Source organism: Helicoverpa armigera, chromosome 17, assembly GCF_030705265.1.
Source record: "Helicoverpa armigera isolate CAAS_96S chromosome 17, ASM3070526v1, whole genome shotgun sequence".
Taxonomy (NCBI): Eukaryota; Metazoa; Arthropoda; class Insecta; order Lepidoptera; family Noctuidae; genus Helicoverpa; species Helicoverpa armigera.
Genome location: NC_087136.1, coordinates 9231456 through 9252710, shown reverse-complemented (window position 1 = coordinate 9252710; position 21255 = coordinate 9231456). Strand labels below are relative to the sequence as shown.

At 34.2% G+C, this 21255-nt stretch overlaps 2 protein-coding genes across 3 annotated transcripts in view; one reads left to right on the top strand and one right to left on the bottom strand.

The window, feature by feature from the left end:
- LOC110384222 (uncharacterized) overlaps positions 1 to 21255 on the bottom strand; it is a 38641-nt gene that overhangs the window by 6183 nt on the left and 11203 nt on the right. The gene's annotated exons all lie outside the window — the stretch shown is intronic.
- The window catches only part of LOC110384220 (peroxisomal N(1)-acetyl-spermine/spermidine oxidase), a 40725-nt gene continuing 25203 nt past the window's right edge, over positions 5734 to 21255 (top strand). The window contains exon 1 of one of the 2 annotated variants that reach the window (XM_021345412.3): positions 5734 to 5887. The gene's annotated coding sequence lies outside the window, so the exon portion shown is untranslated. Of the gene's footprint in view, positions 5888 to 6110; positions 6248 to 21255 lie in introns of those variants that run through there. The other variant, XM_021345413.3, reaches the window with a different exon arrangement.

The window sequence follows — 21255 nt, the reverse complement described above, 5'->3', positions numbered from 1 at the left end:
TTTTTCTTTTGAACTGTTTGTACAATAAAAATTCAATTATTCTACCCATTGAAGAGTCGTCCCTTAGGTACAAAGTAGTCGCGCCCGTATAAAATTTAGCCTCAAGCTTTGCTCGATAAATGGGCTATCTAACACTAAAACACTATTAGACTAATAGCAATGTGGCACCTGAAGTTAAAGCATTTATACGAAAACACTTTTCCGCTTTAAAATTATGAAAGGTGATTTATGTTTTGACAAAAAACTAACGTTTTCCTTCTTCCCTTTCGTAATAACGTCTAAACTGGTCATAACAGCATCTACAAAGATTACCAAATACATAAATAAAGCGCAAAGCTACGCGTAAAATGATTTGATAAACATAATATTTACGTTACCTAGTTAACCGTTATAGTTTTGAATTAACCTAATGCATCCGGAACTGTTGTGCAATTGTGGGTTAAAATAGCAAAAATGGTTTAGAGAAAACAGCTCACGTTTTGGGAGAAAGCGAGAACATAGATAAAATTGTCTAGGTACATAATTTCACAAGGAATGAAGAAAGAAAAAGAAAGACACTCTGTTTGCCATTCATTTATCATCACTAATCACTTAGATAGACAAAAGAAAAAGTCAGGCTATCTATATTTCTATATGTTTGCCTAACTTAAGCTAGCTAGATTATAAAAACCCCATGAAGAAGAAAATTAAGTAGGTAAAAACAGAGTTTCAGTTTGCAGTAACTACTGAAATAAAATAAGCATTGAAATTATTCCATAACTTTTTCATAATAAAAAAACAACCTTTCGAGTATTAGATTTTAACCCACACAGGAACGTAAAAAAAAATAAAAAAAAAACATCAGCTGTCATCTGTGACAATCGACCAAATTGTTATGTTAATCACATCACTAGGTCTGTAGGCCATTGCCATATTAGTGAACTTGTAGGTAGAGCAGACTGATTTAGGCAGACAGACATATAAAAAACAATAAACCATATTTTTGTATGCGCTACAATAAAAAAAGTAGGTAAAATTGTTGTTATAATAGGCTTTTAACGAGGTTTTATCATATTTAGGAATATTAATTTACAGTGCGGACGCGATATGCGTTATAAAATGTGTGAAAAAAGTAGGTTTTAGCCGTCGGAAGGAAAACAGTGGAAATATCAAAAGGCCGCACACTCTTCTTGCCTCCACTGCAAGATGAAACCATTTGATTTCGCATCTACCATAAAAAGGTTTCTTTGGTAAAGAAGGTATCTAAAGCTTAAAAAGTTGTCTATTGAGAGTTAGAAAAATATTAGATAGGTAGATAATATTGTCGTATGTTTCCTAATTAGATCTTACTTACATAATGTCTACGAAGTTATGTTTAGGATAGATTTTCAACTTTCTGCCATTAGTCTGCATTCTAGCTTTCAAATAGACCCAAAAAAAGGTCGTTAGCTTGAAATACTCCCACAGTATTAATAATTAAAATTGAGAGTAAAAAAATACAATAGCGAATTACTTATTAGTCATATCATAAAAGTTATTAAGTACAAAGTAGTACAAACAAAACTTAACTATACCTACACGAAGTCATTAGAATGCACCTACAAGAAATGAAAGTCAGTCAACTGATATCAGATATTATCTTTCACTCTAATTTAGCAAACAAAGGTAAACAAAACACAACATTATCTAACAAAAAGATTTATTAGAGCTTTTAACATATCCGATAATAGTTTACCTATCTTTAAATTTTCGGTTGCTGATGAATGACATAATGAGCATTGCATTTTTCATAGAACTACATGGGTTGCCTGTCTGACTCTATGAAATCCTTCAAACTTTGATTAAAGTAATTCTTGGGCTGCATGGCTTGTATTATTATATAGCACTCAAAAATCTAGAGACCATGAAGAAATAGCTGGAAAATCTTTAGATAAAAAAAATCTTTAAAATATTTTCATAAGACTTAGAAAAACTACTTTCATAACCCATCCACATCAAAGCAAAGAGTTCTTCATATATTTTCTACGATACTATAAAATCTTACACGAGTCATAACCTTAAGAAAACCGAAACTCAAATCGTAAAAACATAAACAACCGCATGTATATCAGTCATCAAAGACCATTTAACCTATTGGAACCGCCATGAACAGAAAGGTTGATTTACGCGGAGGGTGAGACGATGCAACAAATAGCTCTTTAGTTAGGAACATATTGAGTAAAATTTACAAGTATTGGAAAGGGCACGGCCTAAGTGGCAAAATGGAAGACACGGTAATGTCGTCTCGTCTCCGGGTGGTTCGATGCTCTAAGACTATCCACAAGTTTTAACGTTCATTTTTAATGTCCGAAGCAATTAGTGAAGCGATCCAACGGCTTCCATATCCAAAGTTATTTTGTTTAAATTAGTAGATATCGCTTCAAAACTGTTTTAATGGAAAATTAATTGTAGTTCAATAAAAAGGGAACAAAAAGTACTGTTAAATGGAAATTAAACTTCTGTTACGCTTGAAGTTAGCTACTATTAACAATTTTTAATTTACGCTGAAGTAATTGACCTCTTTTAATGTTCCCATTTGTTTTTTTTTGTTTTGGCGAAAGCTCACTAATGAATGATGGACCAAATTGCACAGGAGGAAGCTCAAATACTGATGTTTTTTTTAGATTCGGATTTATTCAAAATACATAGAATTATTGAATTTAAAAGTGCTTCAATCTCAGCTTCTCGAGAACCTAAGACACATAAGCTGTGATCTTATGATTACGTACATTTTAACACTAAATTTGAATGCTCAATTGACTACCATTATCTGCATAAGTAGGACTACCTCGTCTACATAATCTCAACACAACTTTATCACTTAGTAAACAAAAGCTTTAATAACAAGTTCTACACTACTGGTACCTACAGCGAGAACCAACTTACTCGCCAAAGCACCCATAACCAGAGCCATCCGTATCATAAATGATCTACATATTAATATTGATGTATTTACATGTGGTTTTGGTGAATTCGCAAAGGAATTATTATTTATTTTATGTTACAAACACAATACCTAGTATAATATAATTTTAACTTTAGTGGATTACTGTGATTGTAAATAATTTAGTTTTTAAATACTTAGTTTTTAGTTCTTAGCTGTCGTATTAGGATAAGAGATCCTGTAAAGATAGTTTAAGGTGTTTTTAAATAAATAAATAAATAAAATAAATAAATAAATACAATCTAACCAACCTCTTTCGTAACTGCATCCACACTATGGACTCAAAAAATGTTTACTTTATCTATGGTTACCGCGTGACCCGGTTTCTTTGCGTGACGACCCTAATTACTGATGTCTGGGAAAAATCATCAGACGTCGAAGGAATTCACCATATCATTTTGATTGGTAGGGCAAAAAGGGCAAATCGAACTTCCTTTAGCCTTATTTTGGCGTGTTATTTTTTGTATGAGATTGATAGAATGATAGGTTTTGCATGCCAATGTAATTTGGTTGCTTGCGAATAACGCTGCATGTATTTTTTCGAAAACAAAAAAATCTTTACTAATATTGTAAAAGGCATAAAATCGAGCTTTCGAGATACCAGAAACTAATAAAACGAATTAAATAGAATTAGATTTACGGATACCTAAGCCTTAGAAAGGGCACATGCTGCAGTTTCTTCTTTGGGAATTACTCCATTCTTTACACAGGAGGACAGCCCGTAAATGATAAAATCTGCTCTTTGAACATGCAAAGCTCAAAAGAATATTTAGATGGTTATTTTTATTCCTTACATTTTTTTATTACACGAGCCGAAAATAGGACCATAAAAAAGATAATTTAGGTACCTGAAGTTATCTTAACTGCTAACAAAAAATAACACTAAGTAAGTAAACAAAGTGTTTTTGCAAGAATGTCAAGTAAAAAAAACCGGCCAAGTGCGAGTCGGACTCGTGCACGAAGGGTTCCGTAAATTACAGTTAAATCAACCTATCTCAAAAACTATAAGAGATACTTTGATCAAACCAAAAATCGTTGAAAGAGTTAATTAGCATGCATCACCTCTATTTTTTTTAGAATTTTATACCCCGTAGTTATAAAAATAGAGGGGGGGGGACATACTTTTTACGACTTTGAGAGCTGATATCTCAAAAACCGTTCACTTTAAGAAAAATGTTTTTTAGAAAACTTTATATCATTTTAAAAGACCTTTCCATTGATACCCCACACGGGTATGTACATCGAAAAAAAAAATTTCATCCCTCAGTTACATGTATGGGGGGCCCCACCCCCAATTCTTTTTTTTACTATTTAGTGTCATATTTTTGTAGCGGTTCATACAACACATATTCCCATCAAATTTCATCACTGTAGTACTTATAGTTTCCGAGTAAATCGGCTGTGACAGACGGACAGACGGACAGACGGACAGACGGACATGACGAAACTATAAGGGTTCCGTTTTTGCCATTTTGGCTACGGAACCCTAAAAACTGTGAAGAATTCATATTGTGCTGTAATATTTACAAACAGTAGCCTTCTATGTTACTAATCAGCTAATCTTCATGTAAATACGTATGTAATGTGTTTACGTGTTATTTCTCAAGTCTTTTGTAAGTATATCTACTATTTAGTTTATTTGTTTGCCCTTAGGCACTTAGTACAAATAGTACTAAACCGAATAATATTTAGTATCACTACCTACTAGTCTGCGCTTTCACACCAATACTTTTACCGAACACTGAACCGTATTGTTTGGTACATAGATAGTCTAGGGCCTCAGAAAGATCATAGGGTAGGAACCTTAGTACTTTCTAACCGGGTGCGGGTAGTACTTCCCAAGGGATGCGGGTGAATCTACGGGGAAAGTCAGTAAAAAACTAAAAACAAAAAAAGATTTTGTTAGAAAGTGGGCAAGAAAAAGACGCAGACATTTACGGAAATATAAAGAACTAAGAAAGAAAGTTGCATTCAAGAGCTACCCAGAAGCTTTTCAAATGCTAATTGTAGGTATATTATCTTTTTACAATTAAACAACATACTTATAAAAGCAGTAAATAATAATCTTTATAACAAAAATGATTGACAAGCGACACCAACTATCTGTACGTGGTGAATGGGCGTGAATTTCACAGGGTAATAATTTTCATAATAAGGAAACTTATTTTCGCAATGCGCGGTGTCATGTCTTGTGAAAAGTGAAAAGCGTTAAACATGGGAACTGGTTATATTATAACTAAATGGAAATTCGAAGTTTTCTGTTTTGTAATGAATTTTCTTTCACACGTTTTAGGGAAATGAATTGAAATCCTAATATATTTGTGGTAATCAAGCTGTAAAATGATTAAGAAATTAATTAATTAAATATTAAAGCTGATTTTTTTCAGTATTGTAGGTATGCGAGGATGGCCTTCACTATAGCAATGGTTTCGGAAAGATTTTATTCATCATCCCTATTTTATGCACACCCTGTAGGTATATAAAAAATAACATAGGTATAATATGTAGGTATTATGAAAGATCTTGAAAGATATGATAATATCTGACATGGCAATTATCTAAAAGTGGGTAAAGTTGGGTCTTTATCTCCCTAATTAGTTCTAAAATTAGACCCAATTATTGCACTTCAATTTCATAATAGTTGTAATACAGATTAAATTAACAGACATCTTAATGTGTTTAAGCTTAACCATCAAATTAATACCTAAAGATAACATAGTTATCAGCAATATTATCCTACAATTACATTATCTTTTATCTCGATATGAGTAGGTATGTAGTGTAGATATATCTCAATAGCAGCTGTTATAACAATCAGTACCAAATTGGCGCTTTATTAGACGCGGATGTGCGAATATTGAATCAAATCTGTGTCAGTTTTCGTGCTGTTCTATTAAGTCTAGGACGCTTCAAAGACTGAAAAAGGTACGTTAATATCTAAACATATATTTTAAGACATTTTACTGTAGATATTTAGGTATTTGTTTTTATAGTGAGAAAGGAAAGTAATGTGAAAAACCGGGAACACCATTTTTTTGGTCATAGACAAAACTCAAACTTTTCTTTGCCACAAGGAAATCCCATTCAGCCAGCTTAGATTCTCATTTCAAAACATCAAAATATTATTATCATTCCTTATCGAATGCCCACACATGGAAAACGATTACAAAAACTACAAGATTAGGTTATCAATCTTCGTTCGCGAGCTTGCCGCCATTTTTGTAAGCGTCAGCTGACGAAACCGGTATACTCTCAGTGTCTACACAACGAAATTCCTGGTAACAGGTATGTACAACCGGCTTTGGAGTTGGGCCAACGTTGGGCCATTCAATGGTTTTGTACTTATAGTAATTCCCTGCCTATTAGTTTGATAGTGCATTGAGGTAGAAATACCTACTACATTATGCAGTTCTATTATCGCGTTGCTCTAAAATACTCCTAAAACTAGGCTAGCTAACTTTTACTTAATATTCATCTGCAAAAACTGTAATCCACAATCTTGTAGTATTTCGATCGTATTATTTAGAGCCGTTAGTGCACAGTTCTAGTGAATTTACACAGAACATATAAACAGAACTGGCTACTCTGCTATGACCCCTAACCCAAAAAACTTTAAAGTTAAGGTCATTGGGATAATTTGGAAATTCTAAAATTAGAATCCCAATCATTACAGTTTTATAGCAGCCATTTTTTGTTCCTTTTGGCAAAGGAATTTTAATTATGTAACCTTAACAACCGTTTTAGTATTTTATCAACTTTAAGTTGACTGCTTATAATTCTGAAATTGTGCCCTTGTATACAAACTCCTACTTTCTTACTTCTTTTCAAGAGCTCTCAATGATTTTGAGGTTACAAATGCAGTTTGCATTTAAATGAATCAGCTTAAAACTTGGGGTATACCACCAAACGTGTTACACCAACATTGGTTCAAACATTGGCTCCAAATCATGGAGTAATACTAGCACTCTTGTACATTCCTGGCTGTTTCGTGAAAGTTAACATTCGTTTTGTTTTTACTGTTAAATGGCAATATGGCGGACTTTTGGCGGGATAGTTTACAGTTGCGTTTTGTTTTGACAGTTTGGCAAAGGAAATGTGGTATTCAGCTCAGTCATTATGAAGTCGGTCTGGTTTTGTTTTTTAGTAATTTCTGTGCATACTTAGAATGAATGGCTATCGATACACGTTCAAAGCCAAGGTTAACGTTTGACGTTAAATGCCACAAGTTTTCTGATTAGGTCCACTTCAAACAATTTATCATAAAACTACACAAACAAACATTGCAAATACCGTATGTTACTATGTAGGTAATGCATTGTAATCAAACAATGCCTATACAACCTTATCTGTGACCTTGTTCTAGATTTGTGTCAATGCAGTTAGGATTTACTACTGGTGTGTGTAGAATGTACCGTAACGTAGCGATATCAAACTCTGATAATATAATTTAATACTAGCTTCCGTCAGCAGTTTCAGCCTCTCAAATTTTTGAATCGGTCCTGTAGTTCTTCAGATTAGAGCATTCAAGCAAACAAACAAAATTTTCACTTATAATACCACAAGAGCTTCAAAATTATCGGGTATTTCCCGATAGGTTCGTTAAGTTAAGTCGTCAAGTTTTCCAGGAAAAATCACTCGCGCTTCGCGCTCGTGATTTTTTAACCTGAAAAACTTGACTCCTTCATTTGTTTGCAGGGAACCTTGAGGGAAATGCCAGAGAATTTTGAAGCTCGTGTGGTATTCGGGGGATTATTTTTCCGTCCCAAATGTCGGCCACAACCTGTCAGTTTGACATAGCAACGACCAGAGAAAATATTCAAAAAATTATCAGTATAATACCATGTAGGTTGTACCACGTGACGTCGAATGGTGCAATTCTATTGGTCGATATTTGGGTCGGAAAAATAATCAGGTTTATTATATTTAAATTAGTCTACTTAGAAAATAACTAAACTAAAAGACTCCAGAATATTGAAGGCATTAGCTGAAAAAGGCTGAAACACTGTGAGAGGAAACCTTTTCCGAAACGTGGATTAATATTCGTAGTGATCTGATGCTGATGGTGTTTGCAGTAAAGCTTAAGCAAGCTGATCATACGTAGTCGCTACGTAGTCGTAGTGGCTGAGGATCGAAGCTCTCTAACAGACGATGAAAAGCAAATTATCTCGAGAAAAAACTATCATAATTTGGCTATTTCGGGAACCAACTTAAAGATTATCAATAAAATAAGTCTTGTCTATATTTTTTCTGGATATTAAATAGGCCATAATTTCCTAGTGGGACAGCAGTCACCAAACCATACAAATAATCATATCTTTATCAGCACCACGTGCAGTACAAATTAACAATTATCCGTATGAAATTAACGTAGCAATCGATTCCACACGGCTCTAATTACTGCAAGCGTAGAGTTACAACTAAAACCGTTAGAAAGAGTATTGTGTTACCTAATTAAACTTAATTGGAAATATATTGCTTGCCCTGAGATTATTCAAAGCGGGATTGTACAAAACAACTTTAACACTTTTGATACTACAATCACATTGCAATAGTCTCAACGAAGGAGGGCCAAAGCCTCTAAGCCGTAATATGGTTGTCTTTTTTGGGATGTGAAACATCAAATGACCCTCTGTGGGTGCAGCGTGATTGTCAGACTCTTACTAACTAAAACCTACCATATTTTATGTACTAGGGTTGTAACTTTTTGAAACAATCCCGCGTCCAGATATGGTTGGGTCTGGAGTGGAGATCAAGATAATCCCAACTTCCACATTTGAAATTAAACACCTTTTTTAACACTTTTACATTATGACATTGCCATAAACAAAAAAGGTTGAGAGCGCAAATACTCCAAAGAGTCCGTTAACCAAGGAGCCATTCGGCCAGCTAGCCTACCTGCCTTTCATTCAAGGTCGGGACAGGTAAACGATGTAGTTATACCTCGTTATAGTAATACTGATTTAACTTGAAAATAATTGCCGTTGCATTTTTATGGGGGAAGGCAGACATGCGAAGGGGAATCGAAAGAAGTGTATTTTATAAAAGGGGTTTTTGGTGCATTCGTTTTTAGAAATGTTGCATGCAAAGAGGAATTTGTAGGAAGCCTTATCTATGGTTGAAATATACTTTTGTTAGTATTTGAAAGTGGGTGTTTATAATTTATTTTTGCACATCCATGTGAATTGTGTAAGTACGAAAAACATTTGATATCCAGGTTTTTTTTATATAATTTCAGCTAAAAATAAATGTTCTCGAATTTCGTTGTAATATTTTGTAGCGACATATTTTTTAATGCATTTTTAAAACACTTAAAACTTCAGTCTAGGTGTCTCGTTCGATAAAAGCCGCAATTTAAAATGTTGGGCTATAAAGCGATACAAAATGACACTTGCCCGTACTCACCTTAAAATAACCTGTTGGTCATCGGTTAAACCTCGTTTATGACGAATAAAATTCACAAGATACTATGTTACTTGTGTTATTTGTAACTTTCTTGTAGAAATCTTATATCAAATTGCAAGTTTTTTGAACAATAAGTGCCAATAATTGTTGAAATTCTACAAATAAGTCAGGCTATAGTGATTTCGTGATTAAGCTCAAAACGAAAACAAAGCTTTCCGCTTTTGAATGAACTTCGTTTGTGAATCTGTCCAAACATTTTCAGAGATTTTCTTCAGGAACAAGCAAACATACAAACACCTGCTTATATTTATTGTAAAAAAAACAACTCATTGACATGAATATGAACACAATAAATATTTATTACCACTAAATACATATAATAAAGAAACGCAAGTACCTACAAGCTCGTTGAAAGTTATGTGAAATGATAGCTGGTACTTAACAAGATAATTGTCATAAGTAGGTGTTGTCAAACTACTTGAACACTTGCTTGAAAATAAAAATATATGAACACGAAAATTCTTGAGCAGTCAATATTCTTGTCAGTTATATATTCATCATCTTTCTTGACTGCAGCAATAATGGTACCTAATATGCGGTTGAACCCAATTTAAACATAATAAAATGGAAATATAAAACTTTTTTTCAAATTGAGATCAACCTTTTTATATTGTTAAATAACATTTTTAAATCCAATAACATTAAAGAGACAAGAGAGCAAAACATAATTTGAAATACCAAAAATAAGCTGCTTTATTTTTTTGATCTGAAACGAATTAGGTACCAAAGGAAACTCAAATGATGAAAGCTTACAAATTATAAACCTCATTACAGTTTTATACAGCTTCCATATTTAGAACTAGAGTAACAGTTATAAAAAAATATATAAATACAAACATTACATAATTATTCATAAGGAAGCCAAAAGTCGTAGGTAAGAACGTGAAAATTACGAAACAGCTCCAAATAACTTTATGGGAACAGTTTGTAAACAAAGAAGATAGGATAGTGTTTAAATAGAAGTCAAAATGTTGTAAGATTTTGGTTAAAACAGGACAGTGATAAGGTGTCCTCTATTTAATTGCTTGCATTAAGAAAACCCACTTTTATGATAAGAGTCTTTCATTTGTAATAGATTTTTGAAGAGCTTTCTTGAACAATAGTTTTAAACAGGGAACCTACTAGGTAAATAATTGTTTTCAGTTTTTGAGGAAACTTATTCCCGTTTTACTCCTCTATTTCTAAGGAAGCGTTAAAAATAGAATTCAAGATTACAATGATTTATTTGCACCAAGTAAATAATTGCGTTACTGCTGACAATCATCCAATTACGGTGGTTACGTTAAATAAACACAAACAATTTTCTTTTATAAATTTTTAAATGATTGAGAATTTTATTTGCCAAACATTCACGATAAATTGAAAAAAAACTCACCTTTCAACTTGATATGTGAATTTTAATTAATTTAAAAACCCACAAATTAATTCTGTTTACATTTCATGCACGCAGTACTACAAACTCGTGCATTGCCTAAATAGTGAAATAAGCGAACACTTACCATCTCTTTCTGACCCTTACAGAGTGAAAGAGAGTTAAAGCTTCCATTTTAAATAGTGTTCATTTATTCGGAATGCTACACTGGTTCGGAATAAGGGCAAAAAACAACCTGGAATGCTATTGTAGGCTTGTAGGTGACGCCAAAGAATTTTTGCTATGCATTTTATCTTGTTGTAACAAAATGGATCCGTATTGAAAATATGCGTGCAGAATTTTAAAATAGTTGTGAGATTACGGTATGTTAACATTTGAATTTAGTGGCTGTCAAGATTTAATGTGTGTTTTGAAAATAAATGTTTGTTTTTTTTTACATTTATGGAGTGCATTGACCTTTTTTTTAATTTAATATTTTATGAATGCTATGAAACTTTGGTCAACATCACCAATAAAAAAAATCTCGACACATGTGATTTAATCTATGAATAAGTCAATAATTTATTAATTTATGCAAATAATAAATTTTACAGTATCTGAATACTGCATTTTGTAACTTTTGACATAGGTATTGGCATAATGTTCAACATCCAACTTTAAAAAGAATCAGTCTTACAATCTTGCCAATTACGAAATATCCTTCACAAGTATTGCTAGACAAAAAAAAACTGTTAATCCATCTTAGTAAAGTTAACATGTCTATTTCTAAATATGGTTCTTTCCTTATGGACACAGCGGGAATTCTTGAAGGCAAAGCATAACAGTCTAGTTAGCCATAGCCAAGACTGAGTTAGGCGTTGCCATAGGAACGGTAATAACAACTAGGAAAGGCGATCTGTCTGTCATTAAAGCGGTATTACAAGCTACTTATTACAAACTGACTGGATATAAAAAATAGAGGTCCTTAACGGCAATATTAATTGTTTAACTATGCATTTTTAGCCTTATTAACAGGCACGAACTTTGAGAGCGTATTTTCTATCGACGAAAGAATTTCCAAAAATAAAATCAGATTTTTTCCAAAGTACGCTTTCAATAAAATTCATACAGCAGAAACTGTACGTACCTACCTACACCATAAAAAATATAATTTTTTACTTTCAAAAATGTTTCAAGTCACCCCCTGTCTCAATAGACCCCATCCTCCTTATACAATACTAGAGCCATCCCAAGTATTTTGTATCTACATTATATCATTGATATTTAAATAGGAGCTTACTACATATTGCGTGTTCTGTATCTTTGTTAAGCCAAGGTTAAAACCACACATTTTATTCGCTCCACTCCTATTTATAGTCAGTTGTCCTTTTAAAACTGATTTATCCATCGCCATTTAAGTGTTTAATTAAGTGTAATCGATTAATCGGAATGGCTTTTAATCGATATAAAGCTACTGTCTTATTATTACGTTTGTTTTTTGTCTATACTAATATAATAAATAGGAAAATTTTGTTTGTTTGTACTCTAAAGGTACTGAACCGATTTGAACATTTCTTTCTCTATTAGAATACTACACTTTTCAAGAGTCATAGTCTATAGATATTTTATCTCGGTAAGGGCAGCAGAATCCACGAGACGCGGGTGAAACGGCTATTAAATAATGTTTTGATGCGAATAGTAATTAATAAGGACGTAACTAGCATAAGACAAGCTCATAAATCTCGCTACCTACTATGAAACGCTTTTAAAATTCACGCGTTTAGTTCCGTATGATCGATTTTACGCTCATATTACAAAGATTTGCATGGCCGGTGGAAAAAACGGGTGACTACTGGGTACCCATATGATTTGATACTTTACATAAGCGTCCAGCATAAAACTCTGCAATTGCCCCTATATAATTCTAAATTCTCTGTAATCAAAAATATTTGAAAATGGAACGCTGCTTCATTGGAACGCACCTAAAAATTCTCTAGAAGTCTAATCAAAGATCTGTCTAGACTTTATAAGACATTTTTTTAGAAAATGCTGATTTACTTGTCTATGTACTCGTTCACAATTTCATTAATTTCTCAAATCTTAGGAAACTATATTATGCAGTGCATAACAGAAGTTAATACTGCACTATTTTTACCTACGTGATTGAAATATTGAATTTTAAAGCCCCAGACACCACCACTACAAAAAAGCCGATGCACCTAACAACAGTTAGTCTAGTACAATTTATGCAACTAATTTATATGCTAGGCCCGCTAATTCTTTGTCTAGGCACCGGCTGGAATCCGTAGCAATGTAAACCTGTTACTTCATATGGCTGTAAATACAGATTACTGGAGGGAATTGAACTGTCTCATTTGTTTTTTAAATGGTATATGAACTCATTTTATTTGATTTATCTTATGTATAGTGAGATCATCGCGAGATTTCGACAAGTTAAAATATAATAAAATCTATATTAATATTACATACAGGAAAATATATTTGTTGTGCTTACATGTTTGTACCCTAAAGGCTCCTAAGCCGCAGGAACTGATTTAAGAAATTATTTCGCTGTTAGAAACCTAACATGCCCTGTATTTTATTCGGGTACGGGAAAAAGTTCCCCCGGATCTCGAAACCGAGGGAAAAATAGGTTATTATATAATATTGATAGGTTTTCTAATGCTTAAGCTTTAAGCATTTAATGGCAGTCCGCGGGAAATACCATAAACACCACAAGCTCAATTTAAAAAAAAAATGGAGCATAGACGTATTTTTTATATCGATGACCCATCAAATTCCTTAGTTGATGTTCCTTTAATGACATTCTATCCGGCGTATCAATTTACTTCCTCAAGAAACATGCGAAGATATTGCACTAATAAGGTTTCATTACTATACGCGTTTCATATCAAATGGCACGAGGGTGAATTAAAACGATATTCCATATGTTACGAAGTTTTAAGGCGTAGTTAGAAGGTTGATTTACGTTTCTTTTAAGAATGTACGGTAGTATATACTATGTTTTCAACCAAGAAAGATTCATGTGGTTTTGAAGAAAAGTGTTTTAATAAGGCATATCTGTTTCCCAAAATATGATGAATTGATCATGTTTGGGAAACACACGTGAGAAAAAAAATACAAATGAAAAAGCATTATTCAGATGTACAATGCACAGTGCACACGTATGAATTTTCCGACGAACTTGCAACTTTCGAAACCACTTTATAGGTTTTAGCGCAATGTTACTGATATAAAATTGGTCGAATTGTATTTTTAACCAATTTTTACCAACATGTTTAACATTGAGCTTCTTTTATAGTTACTGCTTTTTATGCAATTTTAATGTCATTTGATAATATGGTAAGGCGGTCAAGGATTCCATCCTTTCAACTCATATAACACCAATTGTTTTAAAAATCCAATAAAATGCAGTCTCTAGATAAGTGTTATTATAATATTCAGTTTATTAACCCAAATACCTAGCCGTTATACAGCAGTTAGTATGGCTAACCTCCTTCAAGATGCAATTTCCAGATTCTGTCACTTTCAAACTTTTGCAAGATGTTTGTTTAACAAGTAATATGTTTGTTTAAGTAGATCGTATATCAGCACGATTCCAAATTACCAATTTGTGTAGATTTAATTATGTGCTTTCATCATCATACGACTTTTTATCGTCTCACTGCTGGGCATATGCCTCCTCTCACACAGAGAAGGATTGACCGTTACCTAATCACCACGCTAGCTCAATGCGGGTTGATGTGCTTTAAGCTAGGACAAGTAAAGCTGTGCCAATAGGGTGAATCTGTTGATCATAGAACATTTTACAAATTTTTTAAGCATGAGTTGCTATGACATCTTAAAAATTATAATTTAAAACCATTTAGGAAAAATACTGGCACTATAAACACAAAATCCCTTCTCACTTGCGTATGATTCACAATATTACGAAAGAGCCCAAGTAATCCAAATTCCGAATATAGTCACAAATAATCTCAACATTTAAATGATGAGGAATCTCAATATAATGAGCATGCGCGTGGGCAAGCACGTTAGCCCACGCGTGGTGACCTAGCGAACTTGGAATAAGTTAAGAGACCACTACAAGCTTTTAACAGCATTCGTTCACGGTTGGAAAATGTGAATTACTGTTGCTTCTTTAGAGAAACTAGCATTCAAATAAATAAGCAACATTGACTGTGGAATTTTCGCCAATTTTTTGCGAGAATAGTCTCTGCCTGCGGTTTCACCGGCGTCTCATCTTTTCATACCCAAATAAAATATAGCGTATGTCACTCGGGGGTTAGTGTATTAATTCAGTAGTGCCAGAGATTTATCCAACGAACGATTTCATGATTCTCAAGTGAATCTGAGTTTTTAAACACACAGACACATGGTTGTATGCATTCAGAATTACTTATGTGTACAAAAAAGGTAACACGAATAGGGAAAATGACTTCGACTTAAATTGACTCCTATTTTAAGTGGGGTAGTATTTAAACGCAAATCAAAAAATATCCTTTTTCTATGCAATAAGATTCCGAATTCCCATCAAAATTACTGATTGCACAGCAAAATATTCAACTCAAAATATCACTAAACACACTACAATTTATTTTCGCAGCGTACGGCGATTTTTCCTAAAGCAAAAGCTTTTTCATCAATGCACAGCTAATAATCTTAATGCACATTATACATGTTAACTATTTTTCTTTTAAATATAGCTTCTATTTTTATATTATTTACAGCAGTTTTTCTGAATAAAACAGCTTTTTATTAGTCACAGTCATCTTATTATTTATTAATTACGGCATAATGAGATCAGCAAAAAAATATAAAATTAAATACAAAATTGTAATTTATTGAATATTTAAAGCGTTCACGCTTCCTTTTTTGCCCAATAGGCAACATTTTTAGCTTCTGCAGGTGGCGCCACGTACTTGACTCGGATCGCAAGTCCGATGATATGCTTGCACATACATACTATAGTTCTTAAAAAAAAATGGGGCTGGTGCATTGTCAGTCATTGTCAGTATTTCCTTTTAGCATACATTTCATATAAGTAGTCATTAAAAGGCTACTACTATAATATCATATTTCAGAATGTTTATAGTCAGAATCATCTTTTGGCATAGTTTTGGAATTTTTATTTTCCTGTAAGAAGCATGCAAACAAGCCTGAAGCATGCAAGCAGGCATGCAGCATGTAAGCAGGCATGCAACATGGAAGTAAGCATGCAACATGCAGCAAGCATGGCTTCTGTCACGGCTCCGGCGCTGCGGGGCTCCGGCGGTCCCATGCGAGCTTATCGTCGCAGATGATTTTCACGCTCACCACCGCAGCTTCGGCTTACTGGCCGGCAGAGCCGGCCAGCCTCAACCGCGTCGGCGAGCGTTAAAACTACCTGCTCCTCAGCTCGCAGGCCGCCTCGCCCCTCCGCGCCTACGCGGTTTTGAATTGCACTCTAGGGGTAGGCAAACAAGACTACGTGGAGTCGGTTTTGCAGCGATTCGTTTTCGTTACTAGCTTCAATTTTTAATACAATGTTTTTTAATTGAACTCTATCTTACTCGCTCGCGCCACTCTGCACTCCAGTGACGAAAAAGCGCGCGAAGCCGCGAACCTTTTCAGTTAATTTGTTCTGGTTTTAGAAATAATGCAATGTGACAGGATTTTTTTGTTATAATAATCATTAAATTGGCCGAGCATGGCTTCTTGAAAATTAAGACAAATATGATGAATAGGTTTTGTTGTACTTACTGGTTAATATGCGACTGGGATAGTTATTTTGCTATGAAATATGGAAAATTTGCTGTGCAGTCAGTATTAATGCTATGTATGTAGTATTTTTGTACAAGACTAAATTTAACTGTATTGCATTATAATAAAAAAAGCAATGTCATATTGATGTATCATTTCGAATTATCTGCAGTTTGAGTTTTGTTAAACATTTAGTTTATTTGTAGTGAAGTAAGTTATTTGATGTAAAAAAGAATATAAATGATGAGTATTTATTGATAGGCGATTATTTATTTGATATGCAATTTATAATATCCCTTTTAAGTGAAAGGTTAAAAAGTATTGTTTCAAAAGTGATCACTACCTACTGTTCCAAAAGTATAATTTGCGGTACGTGTTCTAAGCTACTTTTTCCTTAATTTGTATCACTTCGTACTTTATACTTAGTTATTGTAATGTCGGTTGACTGATCGTAAAAATTGAAACCACCTATTTGCTTTGGTTCGTAAATCTAGTGCATGAGAGCATTTCGCCCTTCTTCGAGCGTTACTCGGGCAACCCAATACCCCTTGGCAAGACTGGTTGTCAGACACATCTAAATGGCTATACAAATTATATAAAAAGTATACCTAGAGTTATTAAGGTCCATCTTAATCTAACGGCTACCTTTCGGTGTGAAGTCAGACAATTATCATCATGCAGGTGAATTACCGTCATTGTAGCCATAAAGGTCACTCTAAAGTCGTGTGTTGTTAACAATAAAAACTCAATGGTCAATTGATCACGACAATTATTTTAATAACATTCATTATCTCAATGCTAACAATGCTGTAACCTCTTTACACAGTCTTTATGCATTGACTGACATACTGATGTAGTTACAATTTATTTTATTTTCCACACCACATTTAAAACAATCTTAGCTGGGGCATAATCCACTAACCTAATGAAACATCAACCGATGAAATATCTGAAAACAAATAATTAGTCTTTCTGCGTCAAGAGGCAAGTTGTCTTCCACGAGCTTCAATAATCCAAAAAAGTCCTCATTAGATAGACACACGATACCATCAACGACCGATCCCAATATTCTACCTATCTGTAGTTTTGCTAACGTCGAATTCTATCTCTTGTAAGCAACAGATAGATTGAATAGACAAATTATCTTCCACGACGTTCTACAAATTCTACGGTCCAAATAAGTCCTCACAGATACTCGATACCATTAAACCAGTAATTAACATAGTCAGGTAACGCCACGTCATTATCAATAACTAAGGTTCCGCTTATTTCAAACCTGTCGTCATCAAGGTCAGACGTAGGTATAATATGTTCTATAACTCGAATTAATTTGTAGGCGCCTCTCAAGTTTTTTATAGAGGAAATTGTGAATGACCAATACGTAGGGCTGCCATCTCCAATTTCGCCAAACCCGGACAAACAGGAAAAAAAACCCGGACATTTGCCGTAAATCGTATTTTTTCCCCGGACGAGTCCGTTTTTTTTTTAAAAACAAGACCTAATTTTTAATCCATTTACTATTACATTTATTACCATATACTTAAATTCAATGAGGTGCTTCTTTACATGAAAAGTCAGGGCCGTCTTTAGCTCATGTAGTAGTAGTGTTGGAAGATTACGCCTTAGAGTACCTACCTACTTCGAAGATCATAAATAAGAAAGCTCATATGGAAACTAGGAGTTAATTCCTTGTTAATAAAAGGACTTTAAAACGGTGCTCCCTTTTTGATAGGTTACAGAAAAAATATTGAAAGTAGCCGCGAGCGTAGCGAGCGCAAAAAAATGAGTTTTGGTTCACTAAAGCACCTAAACTTGAATAATAAAAGCAAACCGCAGAGTGAAGAAGCCGCGAGCGAAGCGAGCGCGAAAATTTTTGAGTTTTGGGACCCTGCACCATTGGTCAAGACGTCCCTGTAAAAAGTGTCCGGGTTTTCCCCGGACACTTCTTGAAACCCCGCCCGGACGGCCCCCGGACGGCCTCCAAACGAGGACAAATCCGGGGAAACCCGGACGGATGGCAGCCCTACCAATACGTAACCCTGCGGCTTTAATTTGATAGCAATCACGTATGAATTAATCAATCAATTTTGTGCGAGGAATTTTTGAATATCACTTATGTAATTAAGTGGTGCATAGTATTAATAAAGATGTAAGGTCGGTAGAAGTAGGTATTAAAAACATAAGTACTAAGTTAACATAAAAAAACATTTTTTTAAACAATTGTCTCCTGTAACTAAGTGCAACAGCTAAAGTTGACATCATTATATTACGTAGAGATGCTGGACGACCCAAGCTTTATTTGCAACAAAAGATGCAGGTTTTTTATTGATACATGCAAAGCAGACACAGTGGCTCGACATTGAGCTTCATATCTATTTAACTATCATTCCTTATTTATTAATAAACAGCCCCACAGGAAGGAAACGATAACATTTTATCAGAACCAGGTGCTACCAAAGAAATCCCAAAGCTTACAAACACGTTCCAACAAGTACTAACGTGTCGATAAGGATTTATATGAAACGCAAGTTCGATTTGATTCATCCACTTAAACTTCGTATTAATTCTTAATGTATCTGAATTCATAATTATAAAAGAAAAAATAATCACGCATCTAATCAGCTTCCAATACCACATTAGAATATTATCTTCAGTTAATTGAATGCAAATTTAAATTATGATATGACTAATGCTACTTCTAATAAATAAATTAGATTTGATGACAATGAACTCTAAAATTGTTTACACTATGCAAATCATCGATGCTAAAGTCAACAATTACTCATTAGTTGCTGATTTCCCGCGGTTTTACCAACGTCCCGAAGAAATCACTGAACGTACTGGGGTAAAGTAAAGCCTATGTTACTCGAGAAGAGTATAGCTTTCCAACAGTGAAAGAATTCTTAAAATCGGTTCAGTAGTAAGAGCCTTTAGGGTACAAACACACACAAAAAAAGGTTTTCTCTTATTATAAGTAAAGGCTAGTATAGATAACTTGGTCACTCTAGATGCAACACAGCATGACGAACTCATAAGCTACGGAGCTTCACTCGGCTCGGTTACACATTGAATACAACTAGAGCAGAACTTTACAATAGAGTCGTCGACTTATATCAGGTACGGTGTCAAATGTCAAAAAAAGTTTTGTCTAAAGCGTTCGATACGCCTGAGGGCGTTGTTGGTTAATGGTATGTGGGTCCTATTTAGGTTTTAGGTCCCATTTGGGCTTGGTTTATGGATGGAGTCAAACCTGAGAGAGAGAAGCATAGTTTACTTTGTGCAATACGTTTTGAAGGTACTTGTAGGTAGTAGATGTAAAGTTATGTGGGTTACCCCAAAGGATTGAACTATGCCCAAATTTATCGTGCTTAATCTCGAAATTATGTAATCTGATCTGTGTAATTACATATCATAATAACAATCGTTACATATTTGCAGAATTAGTTACAAAAGTCTCACGTATTTGACACCTTTTACAAATAGTATAATAGTAAAGAGAGGAGTCACAAAGTCAGCAAAATTATGCACGCGTGCAGTTTCTCCACGCACGACTTAATGTTTACAATAATTATGACAAAAGGTTAAAAACGCTAAACCCTATAAAAAGCAAAAAATAACTTTTAACACTACGTAAACTAAATTTTGTCGTGTCGGGGGACCGCTCTAATTCATTACTTTAGATACGCGTTTTTTTTTTAAACGAATGTTGTAATATCATTTTATTTATGTAAGTATTTATGAAGGTAAAAAGCGGTCCCCCGACACGTCAAAATTTAGTTTACGTAGTGTTAAAAGTTATTTTTGCTTTTATAGGGTTTAGCGTTTTAACCTTGTCATAATTATTGCATACTTGGGTCGGGGTTTTTAAATTTATAATTTAATTTTATTTCATGCTTTTTAAAGGAGCTCCTTAATTTTTCCTTCTTTCATTTAATTTATTTTATCTTAAGATGGGGTCGCTATATGCGATCTCGGCCAAAGGAAGCTGTTTAACAATCCTCATGACAAACTGGCTCTGGGAGAATTGCACAAACTGAAAACAATAAAGATTAACCTTTGGACATTCTAGATTTTCAGCAAAAATATCAATCGGTTTATCCGTTTCATTTCGGCATTTCAGGGTTTCATCCGCCACATCCCATTTCCAGCATTAGGTTCTCGTCAATCAGAAACATGAAGAGAACTCGTCAAGACAAATTCAACGAGCCCAAACTCGATGGGTTTACTAAAAGGCAGTTCAGGGTTACGTCTCCTACCTTCGTGCCCTAACAGCAGACCAGCTCAGTGGTTCCAAAAGACATTAGTGTTTCAAATTTCAGATCCCACATACACTTGCAAGTAAACAGAGCGTGTAACATTCCTATCACATCTAGCAAACGAGCTGATGACCTTGAAGACCTGAACCGATTTCCACCAAACATAGCTAAGAACACTCCCGACTGACATACCTTTTAAACAAAAAAAACCGCATTACAATCGGATCATCCGTTTGGGAGCTACGATGCCACATACACACACACACACACACACACACACACACAGACACGTCAAACTTATAACACCCCGTCGTTTTTGCGTCGGGGGTTAAAAACGAAGTAACTCAATGGGCCAACAATACAAAAACTTCGGAATTTACACACTATTTAAAATATTCAGTTAGTTAGAAATATTTTAAACAACAACAGAATCTTTTAGACGCTTCATTGACTTTTAAATC